Source organism: Podarcis bocagei (assembly GCF_964188305.1).
Source record: "Podarcis bocagei genome assembly, chromosome: 2".
Taxonomy (NCBI): domain Eukaryota; kingdom Metazoa; phylum Chordata; class Lepidosauria; order Squamata; family Lacertidae; genus Podarcis; species Podarcis bocagei.
This window is the reverse complement of record NC_138126.1, coordinates 54,470,200-54,493,788: the sequence shown is the minus strand read 5'-3', so window position 1 is coordinate 54,493,788 and position 23,589 is coordinate 54,470,200. Positions and strand designations below refer to the sequence as shown.

At 40.3% G+C, this 23,589-nt stretch overlaps 1 protein-coding gene and 1 long non-coding RNA gene across 3 annotated transcripts in view; one reads left to right on the top strand and one right to left on the bottom strand.

Moving 5' to 3' along the window:
* Positions 1-1,871: 1,871 nt before the first annotated feature.
* SLC6A1 (solute carrier family 6 member 1) overlaps positions 1,872-23,589 on the top strand; it is a 77,319-nt gene continuing 55,601 nt past the window's right edge. The window contains exon 1 of one of the 2 annotated variants that reach the window (XM_081176713.1): positions 1,872-2,320. The gene's annotated coding sequence lies outside the window, so the exon portion shown is untranslated. Of the gene's footprint in view, positions 2,321-7,864; positions 7,887-23,589 lie in introns of those variants that run through there. The other variant, XM_081176714.1, reaches the window with a different exon arrangement.
* On the bottom strand, positions 21,866-23,055 carry LOC308577307. The gene is made up of 2 exons (XR_014003580.1): positions 22,543-23,055; positions 21,866-21,981 (listed from the first exon to the last, which is right to left on the bottom strand). It is a non-coding gene; the product is annotated as an uncharacterized lncRNA (long non-coding RNA).

Below are 23,589 nucleotides of genomic sequence, written 5' to 3'. Positions count from 1 at the left end.
TCTTACCTCTTTGGCATAAAAAGGAGTAAAGCTTTAAAATGAACATATGATTATACAACACATGCTCATTCATTTTCTAGTTTGAATGCCAATTTACCATGAGCAGCGTTCACAATTTAGAGGTCCAGTGTTCAAACAGATAGGTATTCAGTCCATATTTTCAGCAATGGGAAAAGCACAGGCAGTCAATGTTGGGTTTGGGGTACAGCAATTTTTGCATCCAGGAAGTTGCAGGTCTGGGTGGATGTCATAAGGCAAGGCATCTTAACTGTGTTGAAACTTAGGCTGTGGTTCATGTGCCTGTTAACTCTGCATCTAATGTGCTCCCCTGCTGGCTTAGGAAGCGGTGTACACATGACATTAACCAAAATCCACATATATTCTATTATGTGTCTATCCTGTCATTTCATATGAAATGCCGCGTTTTGATGCATTTCTCCCCAACCTAGTTTCTGTATCAACTGAGAACAAGAACAAATAAATAAAAGCCATGGGTGGTATTTTTACACTGTTGCTATAATGGAAAAGGAGGGGAGGAGATTATTGCCAATTTGGGGAAAGCCATGCGCTTAAAAGCATGGTATATATGCAGACATTTACTTGGAAATAGGTCACAGTGAATTCAATGGAACTTCCTCAGCTAAGGGTTGCAGCTTTAGACTAAGAGTAAGTCCCACAGTTCTTCTACGCAGGATTTATGTTTTGTTTGAATGATTGGGTTGCAATATAGGCAGCCCTATCAAACACAGTAGGAAGTAGCTTCTAGTAAACAAGCAGTTATTTTTTTAAAAAATATCATCCTCAGCACTTCACTGCCTAGAAACTGTGCCCAGGGAAGAGATGGGAGTACCAGCCACTACCTCTTCTTCCCTGCTATATTTGACCAGGCACAATCAAAAGGACTGGGCAAGAAATGGTTGCAAGGAGAGGCCACTGCTGCTTCTGATTGCTCACTTGCCACCTTGTTCGCAGAAGCTCTCTCTGCTCACTTACCCTTTCTCTTTCCACGGCATGGGTAGGAACGACTGGGACCCGAGTGAGTGAATGAGCGGGTGGGTGAGCAAAAACTTGCCACCATCTCAACTGGCCTTCTGTCCCTCTCTGGGTGGGAAGGATTTGCTGTGCACAGAGGAAGAGTGCAGGAGGCAACTAAATGTAATGGTTGCTCCTTGCGCAAGCAGCTGCCTTTACTTACTTGAACACCTGTTTTCTCCCTGTGGACAGAAGTGGCCAATGTGATGCCCTCAGCATCCTTCTTGGGGGCTTCGCATTGCTTGGCCACTGTGGGAACAGGGTACATGGGCCTTTGGCCTGATCCAGCAGGGCTCTTCTGATGTTCTGATGTCCTCCAGAGGTTGATGAATTTCAGCTCCCATGGAATGACTCAGTTGGTAGAGCACTAGTCTGAGGGTTGAGGGTTCGAGCCCCACATTGGACCAAAAGATTCCTGCATTGCAGGGATTTGGTCCTCACAGTCCTTTCCAACTCCATAATTCGATGATCTGAAGACCATTGGCCATGCTGACTGCTGCCAAAAGAAACTGGAGTCCATGTTAGCCAGGCCCAACCTTCTCTCCAAGCTGCCCAGAGAAACAGCAAGAAATCAGCTGATCTCTGCCCACTGCCTCACCTCTTTCTTGGTAGCACTGTGAGGTGAGCTGCCCTAGCTGGAGAGCATGGAGAAACTTTCTGGCCAAAGTTTTTTTTTTTTTTTTTTTTGAGGGCGCAAAATGGCCTAGGAGTCCCTTCCCTCAGGTTGACTCATGGCCAACCTTCTCTCCCGCCTAAAACACTCCTTGTCATTGGCGTCGCCTGGCTGCACAGGAAGCTGCCTCAGAAAGAGGAGGGGCGGCCGGGGCAAGTCCTCAGCCAAGCGCCGCGTGCCAGGCTTTCCACGCCGCCTCCCCGACCAGGGTCAGCAGCACCACCAGCACCGCTAGCGCCGCCCAGCTCTCTCTCGGCGGCTGGACGCGGCGGGCTCGGCTGCGCCTTAACTTTACCCCGGCGCGGGGCGGGCTTTGGCTACTTTGGCGGGAGAGGCGGAGTGGGGGGTACGGAGCCGCCCGGCGGCAGGTGCGGGTCTCTTCTGGCGGGGGCGGGGCCGCTTCGCCGGGCTCCTCGGAGCGGGCTCGCGAGCGCCTTTGTGTTGTGAGGGGAGAAAGGAAGAAGCCAGAGCCGGGAGACTACAGCGGAGCAGCAGCCACTGAGCAGCGGGCGCCGAGCTTTAAATGAGCATTCACACCGCGCGGGGAGAGCAGCGCGGGCTGGCTCGGACGGAGCGCGTGTGGAGGCAGCGAGCGCGGCCCCTCGGCTCCAGCAGGTAGGTCGGGCGCCAGGAGGAACGCGAGGCTGGGGGAGAAGCAGCAGCAGCAGCAGAAGAAGAAGAAGAAGAAGAAGAAGGGGCAAAGCGGGAGGTTGTCTGAAGCAAGACAGCGAAGAAGAAAGGCTCTTTGGCGGGCAAGGGAGGAGGGGGGAGGCTCCGAAGAGCCAAAGGGAAACGCTGCTAGCGGGACAAGGCGACAAGGAAAGGAGGACACGGAGCCGAAGGGACCGCTATGGGAGTTGCTCGGAGGCTTGGGGAGATGAGGGTCCAGCCTGGGATGTCAGTGGTCAGGGTAGAATGAGAGGAACCAGGGGGGCTGGATCGAGCGCCAAATGGTGATTCTGATCTGGAATCCTCTGTTTAGTGTGCTCTGGACCATGTTTTGGAAAGGGTGGTTCTGCCGTGGTCACTATTTTGCATTGCCCCCTCCCCATCCACACCGTTTCTAATTTTCCACAGAGGGGGTGGAGAATACTAATGATTTGGTTTGCGTTGATGGTGCGCGTCTTTGGCGCCTCGAAAGGATGGGCAGGTAAACCCAGGCGCGCAGCTGTGGACACTTTCGTCCAAACGGAAGCAAGCGTTTTGCTGCCCATCCATATTTTTGTTTTATCTAGGTCGCCGTCTTTCTACCTGTGGAATCTACCTGTCCTGGACAGATACACTGTGCTGTGCTTTAGTGTGCAAAGACTATCTCAGCATCTCACAGTTCTGAACTTAATGATGTAAACTGAACTAGATGCCACAATTCCACGTTGTGGAAATGTGTGTGGTGAAATAACCATTGGTGTCTACTGGCACAGTTTGATACTGTGTACATAGAGCTTTCTGAAACAGCAACAAAACGATGTTTGAGGTTGTGTGTGTGTTTTTAAAAAAAAATCTTGCACGAAACATTCACATTTGTATAGTTTGAGCAGATGGAAAAGCCTGATTAATACAAGAGGCTATATAATGTGAAGAAGGTGGATAATATGCACAGGTACCCAAGTGCAGGCTGTTAAAGCGTAGTAAGACTGTTGTAAACCATGTCTGCAATCCTATACACATTGTCCAGATAGTAAGCCCTATGGAACTGAATGGCGCACACTCTGGAGTAGAACCTATGGAATCGTACTATAGATGGAGCCAGCCTTTTCAAAATATAATTGGATCTGGCATAACCCTTCATCAAATACCATTTTGATGACTATGTCTTAAGTTTAAACAAAATTAGGTTTTCTTAGCATGCAAAACTCTTATATTCTTGTGCTTGCCCTAGTATAAAAAAATTATCAGACACACACTGAGACAATATTGTGTTGCCAGCTGTGCCCAAAGATTTGCCTTTTCTCTGTGCTGATTGTTGGCCACTTTGTGTTTGCTTCTCATTTGCACCCTGTCATGTTGCCTTCTTCTGCACAGTGGTATCAGCAGTGACACAGAATGCTTGAGATGCTCCTGAAAGCCAAGAGCTTTGGTAATGAAGGTCACTGAGCAGGCATTTACCTAATGTCAGCAGAGTCATTCTTGTTCCCAACTTATCCCTAGAGGCAGAGTTCTTTAAGGTACTGATCTCCAGCCTAACCTAAATTTACCTGTAGATTACTGAATTGCAGAACTCTCTGGACATAAACATACAAGCCCCTCAGCGGAACTGATGTACTGCATTTCCCCCTTTTCGTATAGGCTGCATTTATTCAATAGTCCCATGCTTAGTTGGGGCTACCTATCTAATTAAATTCAGTGAGAGTTCAAACATGCAAAGAATTGCAGTGCATTGCAACTAAATAAAGCATTTTTAAAAACATTTAGATTGAAACCTTTCTGTTCTGTTGAAGTAGCCAGTCTGGGCAGATAAAAGCAACATTAATAAAATGGCAGCGTCAACTGGAACCATTAAATTTATATTCGAATGAGTTGATAAATGCATTTTAATGAACCTAGTCAATAAATCATTATAAACATCTGGCAATGATTCAGACAGCTCCACATTATTTCTGTTTGAATTTGGGACAGAAGAATGAGATAAGAAGTCAATGAAAATGTAATTACCAGTGGCATTAATATTTTTCTTAAATGGAATGTCAGGAATGTTAAAACGTTTTATGCGTTGATTCAGAAATTATCAGTGAAACAATAATGGATGTTGCATTGCATTTGTAAATGGAGTGGTATGTGCTTCTTTCATTCAGTGGAATATATTCATTATTTTTTCCCATTGATGTTGCCAGTCTTCCAAAATAAATGGAAATTTCAAATAGAATTGAATAAAAACAGTCAAATTTAGAACTTACATTAACAACCTTTGCTTTTATGTAATGTCTAATTGAAATAAGCAACTAATTTCAATTTCAACAGTGAAAGGACAGTGGAATTTGCCTCTCAGTAGACATGTATAGGATTGTATTGCCAATAGGTGAAGCATCACATATATTACCAACGTAACAAATGTTATAGGGAGTACAGAGACCTTTATTCCAATCTTTTCTGATAATTTTTCATTACAGCAGTCCATGTCATCTTCACCAATGAAGGCTTAAATAGGATGATGTGAAATTTAAAAATAACTTTTTCAAATAATTGAGATGTTTCAAACCAACATGGTTGAAGTTTGATGCAGAATTAGAATTCTGAATGATAAAATAAATATATAAAGCATTTATAAACCAGTTCATATTGTAGTTAAGAAGCTATAATTTCTGTTCACTTTACATATTTGCTCTGCTGCAGTGAAATTTATTTAAACATCCTCATAAGATGCAAGCAAACTTTAAAGGAAACCAGGTCAGGAATAGATTGCGGGCATACAATCTATGCAATTTATGTCCAGAAATAGCTACCAGATACAATATGACAAACTTCTTTTCCATGCACAGATCAGTTTTCTTTAGGGAAATATATCTTTAAATTTTGCTGTTGCAAGAGTCAATTGCAATATGGTTTGGGACCATTTTATATGAGAGTATATAGCTGTCTAGAGACCAATATTGATCTAGCCAGAGTTGAGCACTTTTGAATTCCACTTATTTCAGTGGCAGAGATTTAGGAAGGCATACTTTTAATTAATGGATCTTAAAACTGCTTAACTGTAGATTGATCGTGCTAATAGCTCATTAATTTTATAAGGCTTATTTCCAGTACAGAGCTCATATGTGAGTGAAAATATGATCCTGAGCTCAGATTGGTGCTTAAATAATACTGACTTCTGGATTCAAGCATACTGTTGATGGGATTACAACCAAAACAGTTTAGAAGATTAGTTTTTGGCAAATAAATCTATTGCTGATTTTATCATAGACAGCGAAGTAACTTGCCTTTGGATTGAAATGACATACAAAACAAATATCTGCAACTGCATAATAAACTTCAATGAGATATTCATTGAAAATTTTGAATAAGACCATGGTATGTCTTCAAAGACCGGAAAAAGACAAAAGATCTGAAAGAAATCTTTACCATAAAGTTAATAAGAACAGAACCTTTTCCCCTGGCTTTCTTTTATTCTTATTGGGTGGCTTCTGATAGCTAGAGGCAATGAATTACTAATCTTAAAGCAGATGATGTCATCACATTCTTCCACTTGATTGATCATCAAAATAGGACAATAATGGGTTCTGAAGTATATGCCCCATCCCCTTAAAATTACTCATTCCTTGCAGGGACTGCCTGTCCTGTAGTGCTAAATTTCAAGTAAAAAAGTCAACCTAATATGTACATAAATGTGTACATTCCTACATTTAAGAATAAAAGACACAATGGGATTTAAATGGACAGAAAACTGCATGATCGTCCCCCTATGTGTGTGTGCGTGCTGTAGATATGGCTTTCGGAGAATGAATTTTAAGTTCTAATTGAAAGAGGTATGAATGCATTGGGCATTCTCGTTACATTTTGAACCTATTTTTCAATAAATTATTTTAAACTGGTAGTTTTCACAAATGGTAAGCAATTCATTCTTGATCTTGTTAGCGCACCTAGGCTAACAGGAGATGACTCATTTTCTTATTGACAAAGCTAAATTAGTTTACAAAAATGATATATAGTCTTCAGAAAGGTTGAATGGTGAGCTGAATTAACATCCAATTACAATTATAAATAATATAAAATTACAAGAGATGTTACATCAGTTGTCTATTATGACATCTATAATTTCAAAAATAATGTTAATAATATTTTAGGTTGTGGCCTTAACCCATTTTGCTTTCTTGGGTGTAGATTTTAGTAAAAACTAGTGCTGGGTGATGATAACATTTTAAGTGTTATATTATAGGAGAATTAAAATGGGCCTTATTTTACGGATACAATATTAATTTGCAGAGCTTACAATGCATGGTAGCTGTTGATCTGATCCTTCCATATTGAAACAGTATCAGCAAATGTGGGATTATTCTGGAATGGAAAGAGAAAGGAAGGAGACTCAAAGTACGTAAGAGAGAAATTTTAAAGGCTCATTAGAAAATTATATTGTGGTGGTAGACTCTATTCTAGCCTGTCCATGAAATGCCTGGGACAGATTTGGTTTTTGCAATTCTCCATTTGAACTTTCCTGTTTTAATTTAATTTTTCATACTTTATGAGGATTCTGTTGTACAGCAAAACAGAAGATTATCAGGGGTTCATTTACCAAAATAAGCATAATGTGTAGACAATGATTGTAATGTAAATATTACCTTTTGAACTCAAGGAGGGTATATGAGAAGGAGGGGTCTATGAGAGAGAGAATAATGAGGAGGGTGTACTATAGACTCCTCCCACAGGCAATGGTCACAGTGACCAATAAATAGGTTTTTACTAAAGTAATACACATAGGCCTCTTTTCAGTTCAGTCATTTTTAGCAGAGATCATTGAAACACATGACATCTCCAATGATCATTTGATGTTGTATGCACAAAGATAGCAGATTAGATGCAAGTTAAAGACATCTTAAATTGGAACTGACACACTATAAACAACTAGTACAGACATGTTCTTAGGCTCTGCTCTCGATGCTCTCTGCAACATCACCTCAGTTCACTTCACTGGAACTTGTGTTGAAGAGGGCTATGCATTTACACTGAAACAGGATGACAACCTAGCACCCAGATTCAAAGCACTACGAATTGCACAAAACAATTCTGAAATATGAACCTATTTTTGTTCCTTTGAGTCGAATTGGTAGCAAAAGGTCATTGTATTTCAGAACGGAATGATAAGCCAATAGCTTCACAATATTTTTTGAGATACGTCTTCCAGATAGATGACTATTTTAACACAGATCAGCATTTAAATCATTTTATGTCTTAGCAGACCTTGTTTGTTTAGAGGAATCCTTCAAAATCATAGAAAAGCAAAATACTTTTTTTCCAGGCTATTTTAGTAATGATAATTATTCAGTTATGAACATTAATAATATTAGAGAATTAAAATGGTTTGAAGGTGTGATCATTAAAGCTTGTGAATATTTTCGTATGGTAAATAGATAAGACTTTTTAGATTTTATTTGATTCATTCATTTAGAGACAGAAAACTCAGATGGCATAAAATTGGTACAAGCACCATTTGCAGAAAGGAGGATTGGTGTTCACATCCAATAAGATCAAGGTTAGGGTCAATATTTTGCATTCTTTAAATCTGATAAATGGCATGGTTTGTTGACGCAACATTTTAATTGAAGCCAATAATTTGAACCCTGTGGAGATTTACAGAAGAGATAGTCAGCTGAACTGAGAGCGTTGTCTCTTGTAATGTTAGTAGGTTCCTCAATCTGTAATTGTTATAATCTAGGAGAATTTAACAGGCACGCTTAACAAGCAATGGGTAATAGTGATACATGCTTGACCCTATACATGTAAACACTGACAAGTTGCACATAGTAAATTCTTAGTATAGTAATATTAAAGCCCCTCTGGAGCTAAAATTTGTATGCCATCATATATACTCTAAAACATAATTCTTCATGGAAAAAATCTCTTAAATATTGAATTAAATATTTAATTCAAATGCTCATTTAATATTTTTTCCTTGGAGTTATTTTTTTGTTCAGTTATTGAATTTAATAAGTGGTATAATTTTCTGGCTCTTGTCTGCATAATGCATTATGAAAATGCAAGTTGAAGGCAAAATGTGAATTTGAGTTCTGGGCCTTCTGGTGAATTTTAGGCAAGCACCAATGATATTGCTATAGTTAGTTATTCCTCAGTCACATAGGCATATCTGGTTGAATTTTAGAATCCCTAGTATGGTGAGAGTAATTCTGAGCCTGATTAATAAGCATTAATTCAGTTGTGGCTTCTTGACCTGGCAATGACTGCTTGAAGAATGACAATGAAAAAGTCATTATTGTGACAGAATTCATTTTGGAAAGACAAGGTCAGTTGTAGTCATGATTTAAGAAGCCAAAAGATGAGGTAATAATATCTTGTGGCACTGTAGTGATCTAATGATGGGAGACAAGACACACTGCTATTATATTATATAAACCTTTCAATATTCTAAGGAAGGCATACATGCAAAACTTGCTACAACTTTTTTAGCCAAAAGAATACAACCTGTATCAGTAGATACTGGGGGGGGGAGGGGGAGGGAATGTCCAAACCGTCTTCAATGTATGCTTCTGCCATACAATTACGAAAGCAAGAGATAAAACGAATCTAATTTCAGGCTAGTTGAGTAGGCTGAATGTCAAAATACAACTAAAATAAGTTAATAGGTCACCTAACATCTAGGGAAATGCTTATTATATCAGAATTCATTGCATCGGGTAAATAATTCCAAGCTATTTATGATCTATTGCTTTTCTGTTGATTGAATTTAAATGAAAACTTGCAGTTTCAAAGTGTTAGGTGTTTTTAAAGTCTTGATAAATCAAATAAGCATTTATTTCATTGGAAATCAGAAGCAAAAGTATATAATGGCTACGAGTAAAGTTGTATCCAGAGCCAGGAATGCCTTGAGTTAGTATAGTAAATTTCAGCTCCATACTATTACGGTAACTAATGTCATGTTAATTTCCTTTTTAAATATATGTACGTCAAACATAAGGTTAATTAAAGTTAATGGAGTTTTAATACTTACTTTTATGGGCCACTAATTTAACATGAATGCAAATATATTTATAAGTAGACGGGGGGGGGGGTCTATATACTGCAACAACCCATGGGGACCAAGAGCTGTCAGAAGCTACTCTGCGGAGTAATGGCATCAGGTTGAGGATATTTTGGAAATACTAAATTTAAGGATAAACTATAGACATTCATTTTTATGCTACATGCTTGATTATACTACAAACTTATAATCTCTTCATGGGGAGCATGTTCTGTTAACTTAATTGTATTACTTTGGAGTAAAAAACTGAAGCACGCATACTTTAATGTCCTTCCCACTGAAATCAGTTGGATATTGTAAAATAACATTTTTCTTTATTAAGATATGGTCTTTCCTCTTGATACTTTTTGATTTTAATTACCAGCTTTTGATATGAAGGGAAGTGCTGGTGTTCAATATGTACCAACACTGTTGAGAACAGATATGGTGCATTATTTCCTCGGACAACTCTACTGGCAGTATCTGTTGAGAGAAATATTTTTGTTTTCCTTAGCAATTTAAGATGCTGAGAAGGCCTCCATTCATATGTAGAATGAACATGAAACACTATATACCTTTGTCGCTTTTATTGACAAATGCATTTTTCAGCTTTGCAGCTGAATTTTACTTTCACTAACAGTTTCATAATTTTAGTCCAAACTAAGTTTTCTTAATGTATTTTCATTATCTCTACAACTGTAAAAATAGAAAAACTAAAAAACAGAGAAAATAAAACTCAAAAGGACTTGAAATTCATTCTTATAGAAATTCAAACATGCCATTTATACCTCTATTCTCTTTATATTTAATTTTTATAATAAAAGGGATAAATGTATAAAAGTGTTTTATAATATGTGCATTTATATGTAATAGAATATTTTAAAGAGGGGGGGAAACATGAGTTTTCCCTTTAAAGTGGCCAGTATGTTTTTGCTCTGGCAATGCTTATATCTTCTTCGTAGTCTTTTCAAATGAAAATGTAGCAGGACTGGTGTATCTGTTCCATATTTTTTCAGTTGATAATAAAGTGAAGTTGCTAGTTTGTGAAATCACAGAAGTCTATTGCAATTTTAATGCTGAAATATAAGAACTGATTGAGGAGCATATTTTAAAGCAGTCACAAGTATGCAGTGACTTCCTTGCTAGTCCATCATTTTTTCAATTATAATACACCAACTCAATTTTCTTTCGACACAACTTGCAAAGAAGCATGTAATGAGTAGATATTGTTGTTTTTATTACCAGAATAGTCTCCATTTGATTGAATGCTATTTTGCCACCAGTTTACTTTATCGTCTTTCCTTGCCCATCAAGTGAGGCTGAGAATAAAATGTTGTTACTCAGAACATGCTTGAATTGGTATTTTGATGGGTTTATATAGCAAAGGGACACCCTTTAACATTTCTGCTTCTCCTGAGTTCTTTAAGTCATTTTGAGATATTTTTGGGTGACACCATATTCTTCTGGATCCACTACTGTCACGTGAGGCAGAGATGGCATCAGTAGTACAGAGTGCTTTTCAGCAGTTGGTGGCCCAACTACAACCCTCTCTGGACTGGGATAACTTGGCTACTCTAACCTATGCTCTGGAAACCTCAGTACTGAACTATGGCAATGCACTTTACCCAGCTGCCTTTGAAAACAGATTGGGAACTTTAATTAATGTGGAAAGCAGCTGCCCAGCTGTTGACAGGTTTGAGACAAATAGATCACCAATTCTGTTCCCGTTACACAGGCTGCCCCTGTTCTTTTGAGCCCAGTTCAAAGTCCTGGATAGCTCAGGACCCCAGTATCTTATGGGATGCCTCTTCCAATATGAATCTATCCAGATCCTTAGATTGGCATTTGAGACTCTGCTGCTCCTCTGAATGAGGCTTGGAGGGTGATGACAAGGGAGAGGGTCTTTTCCATTGTGGTCTTGTCTGTGAAATGCTCTTCAGAGCTTGGGCTGCTTACTACCTTCCCAGGCTTTTGAAAGACAAAAGAGTGGAGTTTGTATCATTGTTAGTGTGTTGTGAAAGTTTCCTATTGCTGTTATGGGGACGATGTGTGCTTTTTTATGTTGTATATGGTATATTATATTTATGTCTATCTTTTTACATGTAAATTGCTTGGAGACTTTTAGGTAACAAGTAACTATTAAATAGATAATCATAATATTGTTACAGTTTGTGTGGCGAAGAAGTGGATAAAACACAACAACCATTTATCCATGTATTACGTAAATATCATCAAAAGATAGATGTTGCTTCAATATGTTGAAATGATCATGAGGTTTGCTTTGCTGAAGAGGCTAGTACCAAACGAACTTTAAATTATATAAATGGTTTGAGTTACTGGAAGAACAATGGGCAAGTATGCATTTTTTATAATATTGTGCAGTAATATTTCCAGTTGCTCATAATTGTTGTTTTCCTGTTGTTATAAATACGTATCTCCATTTTCCTGTGTTCTGTTCATAATGCACAGTGGAGGGCTCCCATTGTACACCCTGACACTGTGGTAAATTAAAATCATCATCAAAATGAATGACAAAGAGTTATATATTCAAAAAGAAATGTAAATAGTAAAAACATTCCCTCTTTGTCTTCAAGGGTTCTTTTCAAATGGTTTCAAATGGTTCAGCGTTACAAATGCACACTACTGAGAAGGAACTGGATTTGAACCAGATGCTATCCCGCCCCCCCAAAAGGTGCTTCACAATCTATGATGTTCTTTCCTCTGTGTTCTTTCTAGGAATACAAATTAATTCTCCTTTGTTCAGGTGCCCACTTAATCTGATTGGTTTGGCAGACAAAGGAAGTGGAGGTGTTGCCATTTCTTCAAGATCCTTAGTGGGATTCTCAGCCTCAACTGGGAACAGGGACAAAAAGAGAGAGGCTCAAAGCCTTCCCTTGTGTAGAGCAACTGGATTTTCCCTTTCACATTCTCTCTTCTTCTCTGTTCTTTCACATAAAGATCAAGGACATGTGTATCCGAATGTTCATGAGGCCCAGTTCTTGATACATTGATTTAAACAGAGAGAGAAGCTTGGCAAGATACAATGCTGAAAAACAGGGTCAAAATCTGAAGTGACTTACTGCTTCTATTTTTAAATAACTCAGTACACTTAAGTTCATGCGAGATAAGAAGTAAGATCCACATTTTCAGAAAACAACCTCCACTTGATCCACTTGGTGCTTAAAATGCATGCCATTTGGTCAGTTGTGGTTAAGATTGCCATGATATTCAGCATTTCACGGATGAAAACATGGACACTGATATGACCCACTCCCATTCTCACACCAAGGATCATCGCCTATGGCAGCCCTCTCCTCCATACTGAAGCCTTTCCCCCACCAACTATATACTGTATTTATCTATCCCCCACAAGCTCCTGAAGGAGGTATTTTACTAACCTGGTCATAACACTTTCCCTTTACTATCAGAGTAGCCATTAGAAGGAGAACAACAGAATGGCAGTTCACGTACTTTTAGATTGCTCTACACACGTGAGAATGAGGTGACAGAATTCTAAATCACTAGGTTACTCCAGGAGGTAGTTGGAAAGAACAAGCATACCAGCAAGAAAGTCTACAGAGCCCAACTCTCTGCCTGCTATTCTTGTTTCTGCTTACAAGGAGCTTTTGGGTCGGATTCAGCATCACACATTGCAGTTTGCCAGAGAAAACAATTCCCCTTCTCCTCCCATGTACTGTACTAAGGTTCTTTCAACCCCCCACAGAGCCAATTTGTTGTGCAAGTGGAAGCCTTCACAGAGTGCTTGTGCTGACAGGAATCATTAGGTGAATCCCACCCTTTGTTTCTTTATTTTCAATTTTTTTTTAAAAAAAAAAGGTAATCCCCCACCCCCACCCTCTGAAGCGGTACTGGCCATCTTCCCACTTCATTCTGTTGCATGGGGCATCATATATTCATTTCACCCTCTCCCCAGATGTAATTTCCCCAGAAATGTGGCAAAGCAGGGCTGAAACCTAAGAAACTCTTAGTGCATGTATATGCACACCAATGACATTTTTAAAAGGTATCCCCAACATCTCCCCCAAAAGGCAAAATTGAGAAAAAATGGGTAAGGGGACTAGAGAGAGGTACCAGAAATTGAGGATGGTTGCAGAGCGTGTTACACTAACATTTTAATAATTTGAGAAATAGTACAAATTACGTTTGCACATGGTTGTTGATTTGAAAAAAGATCACGTATGCAATTACTGCCAACATGGCATGAGCATATAAAATGTGAAACTTGAGGGCTTCTTTACACAATATGGCTGTGAATGCCAAACCTTATCAGCAACAAATTTTTTTCACAGCATAGGGACAAAAGTTCTTTGGGGTTGTGGATGTGTAAGAATTAGAACAAGTCGAGCAAGTTCACGGCATGTTGTTTGAACTGCTTCTTTTATATAGCAGCTGTATCAGATGAAGCAGCCCTGAGGATGAGTTTGTAACCCATTCATAGCAGTTGCAACAGCTGATACTCTTTGATGAATCTACCTTTGCATGGCCACTCCGAATTTTATCTCCATTGTTTCTGAGGCTACGCAGGGCCTACTGGATTCAAGGGCAAAACACTGGTGTTTTGGAACTGTGTATGCTTCATAGGATAATCCAATACACATAAATTCTAGTGGGTTGGATCCAGACTTAGTAACAGTTAAAGAAGACCTAGTGAAATTACTTAAGTTATAATAACTAACCTGAACCGTCTATTTCAATGGCTCTGTGTTAAGTATGCAATCCACAACCCGACTAGGTAGTGGGGTTCTTAACAGCAGTGGGGCCACATCAGTTGTCTTGCTGGTCATGCTGTAATAGAATCGGTATAACAGTTGGACCCAGTGCCATCATGTGAAAGCAAGAGCTAGCTTGGGTCAGCTTAGCTCCTTGTCCTACCTGCTGAGTTCAGTGAGGCTTACTTCTAGGGAAATGGATATGCAGTTAAAGTAGAGTTGAAGTACCAGAGTACCCATACTATAGCAGCTTAGGTATGTTTTGGAAATAGACATTTGAAATGTGACATTTTGAATTTTACACATTTACTGACAATTTTTAAATGTTCAAGGGATAATATAATACTTTTTGGTTCCACCCCACCTCTCACTTGAGTCTTTCCTGTCCATACTGTGACAGCATTTCACTGGATAACTGTGAGAATGCCATGGAGTCTAGCAGTAGCTGCATACCAGCAAGAGTGCTATCACACAGAAATGGCCCAGGCATTTTTAATATCGGGCACTGCTGCTGGATTTGCTGTTGCCAAAACAGAATATGGGGAAATTCTAACATACCTCTTCCCATCTCAGTAATCCACATCCTAGATGGTTATTTTACAATGCAATTATCTCCTCCAAGACATTATCCACCTTCCCCCACCTGTCCAAGAGAAGAGGCAGAGATTTTGCAACATGCAACGGCATGTTGTTGTCAGCCTTATTGAATTCCATAATGGATTGAGGGTGGTGGCCTTGAAAAGTATTCCAAAATCATGTTTTCAAAAAAGGTTAAAATGGGTGTCACTACAACATTGGGTTCAGCCATGGCCACCAACACTTACTGTGAGCCATTAATCTACTCCAAGCTGGAGTAGCACCTTATGCAGCATAGGAGTGCCACACAAACCCTTGCACAGCAAAGAAGCACTGTGCAGGGGGGCTTTCTTCAAGGTCGGGGGAAATTAGAGAGGACGGGGGGGATGCTGTTAGTTCTGAGCCTCATCCTTAAGGCTTACTGAGTAGGCTGAACTGCACAAGGTGGTGCTCAGAATGGCAGCTGCTGCTGTGCAAGCTCTTATTGTACCACAAAGCACCAGGAGTGGGCTGTTAGTTCCTAAATCCTGTTTAGTGTACAAAAATTGTTTTCCTTATAAAACATCCATCATTCTGCCTTACCCATAACACTGAGTGCACTTGCAAGTGCGAGGATAAATCTAGTTCAGAAACCACTGGATGATTTGTCAACGGGTGCTTTTAAAAAAATAAATTGTCCTATTTATTTTCTGCTTGAAATTCCTTAGTTGGTGGCTAAAGGAAATTCTCTGTTGATCCATATGGTGCATAATGAGTTTGTTGTAGTGCTTTGATGTGTGAATGCTTAGATATAACAGAAGGATATGGGCACTTACTGACTGGGAAAGCTTTCCGCAAATGTTAAAAGGATGGCTTGTGTCAGACAAATACAGATTGGATTGTAATGATTTTTAATTTAATAATGGCAACACCCACTTTCACAATTTGAGAGATAACATTGAAAAGGTAGAAATCTATCATTTCCTAGTTGTATCTTTTATGAATATATTCATCATTTACCTCTTAGAAAATACAATCTGATAGCTGCAGCAGTGGCTAATTAATTTTTCACTGCAATAGGTGTGCAATGAGATTTTTTCTTCCAGATAATTAGTAAGTACTGTAGCCCTGCTCTGCTATTAGATTCACTCAGACAGTTATTCATCACAGGAACTAAAGGTCTGCAGTGAACTGTCACTACACTTATCTGGCTTAATAAAGATAGTTATATAACAGTTGCTTCCCTCTAGCTGATTGAATTTAATTTCCCAAGCCGCCACTGGCTTATAATGCTAAGTGTCGATCTGCAAAAGTGTTTCTCCCCTCTCCTCTGTGCTTTTCTACTTGCATCTGTATTTGAGGGTTATTAGCACAAACCAGCTCAGAGTGATGGCTTGGACACCAGAGAGTCTAAAAGCCTCTAATAGCCATAATAATAGAGTTGGTTGAAGGATACTGGTTGCCTTGGCAACTGTGCACGTGCCATACAAGATAATATAACTGCGCTGGTAGCGAAATCTGCACTGCATTTCTATTCCAGGAGTTTTCTGCCATGTTGTGTTTTACACAGCACCCTAAATTTCTGAGCAGACAAATAATGTAGTTAGCTAAGTTAACAGATTCCTTTTTACATAAACAAGAAGCCTTGTGTTGTTTTCCTGAGTCCATAATGTTTGCCAGTGTGGCGCACAATCCAAAAGCTCACATCTGTGTCTGCTTATGTGTCAGGAGAAGTTTCTTATTTTTCACCATAGCGTCCACACCTCAATCCACTAAACAAGGTGTTTTTAAAGCTCCCTAAATATTAGGCATGGGACTAAGAGAAATGGTGCTGTGTCAAGCGCGCGTGTGCACACACACACACGTGTGACGTGCAATCTGTTTGTGCATGCAAATGAATTTGCTGAATTGTGGCCTCTAGATCTCATAGATTCCTGTTACAGTGGTGCCTCGCAAGACGAAAAGAATTCGTTCCGCAAGTCTTTTCGTCTTGCGATGTTTTTCGTCTTGCGAAGTATGGTCCGTCGCAACTGCGCCTCTTCAAGCGGCTTAAAAAAAAAAAGCGCAAGACGTTTTCGTCTTGCGAAGCAAGCCCATAGGGAAATTCGTCTAGCGAAGCAACGCAAAAACGGAAAACCCTTTCGTCTAGCGAGTTTTTCGTCTTGCGAGGCATTCGTCTTGCAGGGCACCACTGTAAAATCATATTCTGTATAGATCACAGCTTTGGCACAAAGTCACAGAGACAAATAAAAATGGTAAAATTCTTCATACACTAGAAATGGTTTAAAAAATGTATTAAAAATCCTGTTTAAATAATAGCAATAATAAACATTCAGTGCCTTTTGAATGCTCAAATTGCATATTACAATAATCTTTGAAATATGATTCTATAAAAAGGGGTGCCAACTCTTTTCTGCCTGTGGGTACGTTTGCATTCCAGAGAAATCATCATGTTCCCCTGACGTGTTCTGCAAATCTCCTGTCTCCAGCTGTAACTCCATACACTTTGATTTGGCTTGGGAGAAAGTATTTTACTGGCTTCTCTCAAGACTAATGTCAGTGGTGGGAACAGGACACTCAAGGAAAGGCCTCTGTGTGCAGTAATACATTGGTGCCGTGTGCTCTGTAAGGTAGTATTTATTTGAAGATGATGGGAGAATTAAGGTAAAGAGATAGTGGCTTGCCAAAGGCAAAATTGTGAGTTTGTTGCTGAGGTGAGTTTTGAAGTAGTTACTTCACAGCTCACTCTCTTAACCACATTACAACAACTCTGTTCACAGCTTTAAAAATGATCTCAGATGCTACTTCACAACAACTCTATAAGACAGTTTAAAGACTGTGAGATTAAAGACAGTGACTTGAAAGGCCGGTTATGGCTGTTTTCCGTCCTCCTGGTCAGCGGCGGTTGCGGCCTGACGCGGCACCTCTTCTTTTGCCCAGATGCACCACCCCATCTTACCCGTTCCTCTTGGCCACCACAGAGACTCACATGTTCCCGCCAAACCCATCCATTGAAATAGACCAACCTGTGGCAGCTCCCCCTGGGGGGGGGGGCTGACAGAATTCGAATCTGGATCTCATTGCTGACATCCAAATCCAGCATTTCAGCAACTGTATAATTTGCTTGTTGGACATTTCTATTGGTACCAAGATAACAGAATTATGAGACTGTATAGCTACAAGTGTTGTGTAGGTGTTGTGATAGACTGAAGTTGGCATGTGCATACTCTATACCCCAATCAGATGCCTGGATCATACCCATAGCTGAGGTATCTCAAGGAAAAATAATAGTCATATGTTTTAAACAAGTCAACAGAGTCTCTGAGGCTGCACACCTTAAGAGTTGGTGATAATGTAAGAGCAGAATTGGTGATTACCTAGTTCTTAGTTCACACACTTACAGCCACAATGCTTTCATTCTGATGGTACACTCTGATGGAGCACCTTTCCTTTTTAGAGCAACATTACAGTCCCATCTCTGTAATCACTCTTCAGCCATCCTCACTATTGTGTATGGGAGCTGAATTACTCCCATTCCAAAGGACCAACACAGCTGCCTTTCTGTATGCACCAGTAGTTCCCTTCTGCTGTTCTTATTTCCATGTGCTTGATTTGCTGATTATACTGTCCCCTTTTCCCTCAAGACTATATCATCGTCACCATTATCCTCCTCCTCCTCATTATATGCATGCACTCTTTTTCTGTGTGTTGAGATTCCTGCACTGCATGGGGTTGGACTAGATGACCCTAAGGATCCATTCCAACTCTACAATTCTATCATGGTGGCAATGGCACTCAGACTAAACTCTGCATGGAATATCTTTATCTATCACCCCATGAAACATATATGACTTATTTGGCACTACAGAAAGGATGATGTGCGTGCACCAGCTAAGGCCTCATGATTTTTGATGCAAACTGATTTGTATATGTATATATTATTTAAAAGCAGCCACACTCCTTAGTTAGTGGCACATTTTCCATGCTTCCTTGGTGCTGCCCACATCTTCCATTCCTTCTCCAGAAGGAGAAATGTAGGGGAATTGCAGTGGTTTGGACTTCAGTAGAGAATATGACTCTTCCTATCATTTCCAGATGAATAGCAAAGTTTCATAATATGCTTGGTAACAGATTAAAAGCAACTGAGCATTGGTTTGGATCCTGACCAAGTTAGTTGAACTTAATTCCCATTAAAATCAAGTAATTGCTAAGTTGTCTCATGATTGCAGTGGGGACAGAGTTCAACTAACTTAATTTATATCCAACCCACTGGATTTATATATGGTTGCTGGGTGCAGATGCCAATTTTTTGGGTTTAGCCACTGCACATGTTACTTGATTCTCAAACATTTGGTGAAGGATGAGCAAAAAGAGGCAATCTGTGAATCAGCAGGTGTATCTGCTTAGCTTCAAAATGTTGATAAATAGCAATGCCTCGCGTGCTTTTCAAGTTCAGTTTTCAGATATATTTTATGCCACTTTTTAACTCTCAGATTAAGAAGAATTGGAAACAGCAACACGGAAAAATGGGCTGAGAATAAAACTTCACTGAGGGAGTGTCACAGTCTTACAATGCGCTTGTTTATCCCCATTCTGTTCTGGGGTCCATGGTTTCCCAGGGCAGCCACTAGTTGAGCAGGAAGTAGGAAGTAGGCCACTGTCCAGTTCACAGCATGCTTGACAATGCATTGCAAACCATGACGAGGGGGATAAAAGAAATACTAGCTGCTGCCAGTTCTCCAGAGGAGACAACTGCTTACTATTTTGAAGGTCTATAACATACTTCTGGCATTTCAGAACCTGTGTTTCCATGTCAAAATCTGGAATGGAATTCGTATTATCCTGTAAAGTATCAATCTAGCATTGGTTTGTGTATGTCTTGTTTCTGAGATGTTTCCTGCTGAAGATGAACGCTTATGAAAGGAAAGATTTAGAAATGCTTGTTCGTAACATTGTTATCTTCAGTGATTACCTGCAGGTTCCTTTTACTCTAGTCATCAGCTGTGGGTAATTTGGAATGCCATTTTCCTATTCCCAGCGAGTTCTGTTTTTCTTCAGCTTATTATCTTTCTTAAATCATCTTTAAGAAATTCAGAAAAGCTTCTGGTTAATTTAATGGCAATCCATAACTCCCTTATATTATAACTTCCTTTTGGCTGCCCTGTCTCTTGATATCATTTTTTTTTATTTTATTTTTTGCATCCTTGGAGAGGAGGGTGTTTCATTCTGGCTGATTAAAGCTAATTGGGGGAAATAGTTGTAAGGTCTCCTTTCATTCAGAAACAAACTCATTTCCCATTAAAAAAAATCTTACTGAAGGAGCTGTTATTTGAGCCTGTGTGGTGCTGTATTACTTTTATGAGAATTTTAGTTTTCTTCAAGCTTCTATGGTGAATGGGACTAATGAATTTTTATCTTTTTTATTGTGGAATTTACAGCCCTAAAATTAGGAGTGTTAAGCACCCTGCTAGGCATGCTCATCCCGTTGATGTCCAGTTTTAACAGCCTGACAACTAAGCATATTATCTGGATATGTCCCATTATTTTAACAGACAGTGCTACCACACCAGTTTAGGTGCTTACTGTGGATCATGGTATAAAGCACATTACAGAAAAATTGTGCCAGAATATAAGTGCTTAGGACTGAATGTGCCACTAGTGCCTTACCATAACCTGGCCTTCCATTTTCTGAAATTTTTCTTCCACTGTGAAAGAAGCTTCTGTTTTTCTTCCTCATTCTCAGGGCATTTTAGAATTTCTTTATAATTTCAGTGGATTTGGAACTTACTTTCATCATGATGAGATGGCTGAGGGTGGTGTGTATGTTTTGCTTTCCATTAAAAATTGATCCAGTACTGAGTTGCCTTCCTAGCTACCCATGCTTCCTCATCTGGAGGCCCCATGGGAGGAGTAATGGCATGATGTCATCTCCTAGGCTTTAGCTGAAGCACTGGACACCCTGGGAGGCTGCAGAATACACACCAGAGATGTGGTTTGTAGAATGAAAGGACACAGACGGCCATTTATTTTAGCATGCCCTCTTTATTATTCCACAGTACTGTCTGACTCCATCGGTAACTTAGAGAACTACAAGGACAGAACCAGTAGATAAAGACTGCTTATCCTTGGTGACAGCAGCGGTTTCAGCCTGGCATGGCCTTGGGTGAGCTGGGAGGAGAGAAAGCCTCTCATGCAGTTGGCTGGCTGGCGTTAATCAGCCCAGCCAAGCCATGGGGAGTATGGGGCTTCCCTACCTTAAACAGGCTAATTAGAGGCCAGACAGCAGGATGGGAATTTGGAGACAGACCTGGGTAAACCTGTCTTCTCAGGTCCACCTCCAAAATTCAAAAGCAGGCTGTGCCACCTTCCTGCATTCCATCCACCACCCTGGTAGATATTTGGCCCTGCCTGAAGGTAAGCAAGCAGTGCATCCATATGTCCTTGCTGTGGAGTGAATCCGTCGCTGTATTTGGGGCCAGGGAAGAATTTTCTTTGCAGACCAATCGGGCCGGTCTGGGTTTTTTGCCTACCTTGCAGCAATTGTCACATCTTTTTGTCACAAAAAGGCATTGGGCTGGATCCTTTTTATAATCGGGGTGGGGGGCAGGAAGGAACCTTATTTCCCCTATCCTATGGATGAAAGTATCAGGATACCCTGGTAAGGGGGTCCCAAGGGGAAGGATTATGTCCACATGGCCAGATGGAGGCTAATGGGCCATAGAACTCCCAAACTTGTCCTGGAGGGATCATCCATATCTGATGTGTGTCAAATGGGAAGCCCAACTGGCTGGTTCAGAGCAATAAACGGGGAGGAAAAAATCCTGAAGGGGTAGCAACCTGCACCCTATCAAACACAAATCCTCCTGAAGGGATTTGGGTCATCTTTAAAATTTCATAGAGCTTTATCAGCTCCCAGTGAAAGCTCTGAAATGGTGCTGCCTAGCTCTGCCTCATTGAGATCCTAGTTCAAGTTTTCACACATTGCCCAGTATGGGCTGGGGGAGTCTGTGAAATTTGAAGGGGCTTGCATGCTGTTGCTTGGGGGGGATTGGCATCCCACTTAACCCCCCACTTAACTTCAGCACCAACAAGCCTCCTTGGATCTTTACCTTACAGGGAGAAACTTTTTTTCTTCTTCCGCCATAAGGAGATACACCTCCCATGAAAGAGAAAATATGAAAGAGAAGGAGAGAACTTTTTGACCTTCTGTGCCATTTTTTCAAGAAGAGAAGGCATTTTATTTTTGAAAACCTCCATGCTGTGTGTGTTGCGTAGAGCGGTCTCTTCCTTTTCTCTTCATCTACCACTCCCCATGAGTGAGGCATCATCTTGTGAATGGAGGAAGAAAAAATAAACACTTCTTAGCTCACTTTTATTCTTCCCTGAAATGAGCTGGGGAGGAAATTTAGGGATTTTCTTTTTCAAATTTGTAGACTTTCATCCTCAAAATAAATTAAAAAACTAGGCTGATGATGGGGGAGACCCCAAAAAGGCTGCCACTTATCTAAAATAGGCACTTAATAATTTTAATTTGTTACTTTTTGTTTTCTATGTATTTTGAGCTCCCTTGTTTATTTATTTTACAAAGTGTTTACCAGTATCATACAGAACATTTTTATATGTGGCTAAACTACAAAGGGTCCAAATGCAAGGGACAAATTAAGGAAATCAGCATAAACAAGGTTTATAATTAGAAAATGGGGTACCTTGGAATACAAAACATAAATATAAGATGCATTTCTAAAACAATCTGTATCCCATGGGAGTAGGGCATATAATTTATTGAGCTATCATTCTAAGATCAAAAATCCATTTTCCAAAGGTTGTGATGATGTTGACATATTGGCCTTGACCAGGGCTTTTAAAACAAAACAAAACCCAGAACTCACCGGTACTCAGTTCTGGCACCTCTCAGGTAGGCATCATTTCCATTCTAAGAGAACGAGGGAGTCATCACAACCTAGGACCATAATATTTTGCAGGTTTCAATTTGTACTTGCAAAATTAATTGTCACAAAATGATTAAAACCTAACACAGTAAACCACAATTTCAGGAAAAGAAAACTATTCAGTAGAAAAGCATGTTAATATATAGTGGGCCAGCTGAAGGTATTATTGGATGATGTAGACTATCTGAACCCGTTCTAATCTGAGTTTAGGCATGACTGCCAAAGTCAATTATTGGCCTTGGTTGCCCTGATGGGTAGCCTTTACTGAGAGCGGGACAAGTGTGACCTTGCTCCTGCTTCTTATCTCTCAGCTGCTTTTGACCATGGTATCCTCCTGCTCTATGGGATGGGAATTGGGGGCCCTGTGCTAATGCAGTTTCAGTCCTATCTACATGGCCAAATTCAGAGAGTAGCATTTGGAGAGTTATACTATGGGGTGCCTCAGTGCACTTGTTGTATCCTCAGTTCTGTTATTCTATAAGAATAATATAAGAATAATGTTATATCTATAAGAAGCTGCTGGGAGCAGTCATTAGGTGATTTGAGGCAAAGCACCAAGGGTATTACAGCACTCAGCTCTATTACTGCATAGCATCTGCATCCGGTGAGGGCCTCCAAGCCCTGGACTGTTGTCAGGATGAAGAGTGGGAGGGATGAGGGGAAATAGGCTGAGCTTGAATCCAAGGAAGTCAGAGGGGTTGTGGGTGAATAGTTCCCATTTCTGAGAAATTAGACAGGATGAAGTTCTGGACAGGATGTGTTTTGGGGGTTCTTCAGGATCCAAATTTGTCACTGATAGGAGAGCATAAGCACAGCAGTGCGGGTATTAGTGACTTCCAAGATTGTCTGGAAACTGCAGTTAGTGCAGAAATTTTCAGCATGGTTGTTGACAGGGATAAGATCCTGCCAGCACATAACACCACTGTTTAAAGGTCTGCACTGGCTACCAATTCATCACTGGCCAAGTTCAAGGTGTTAGCATTAGTA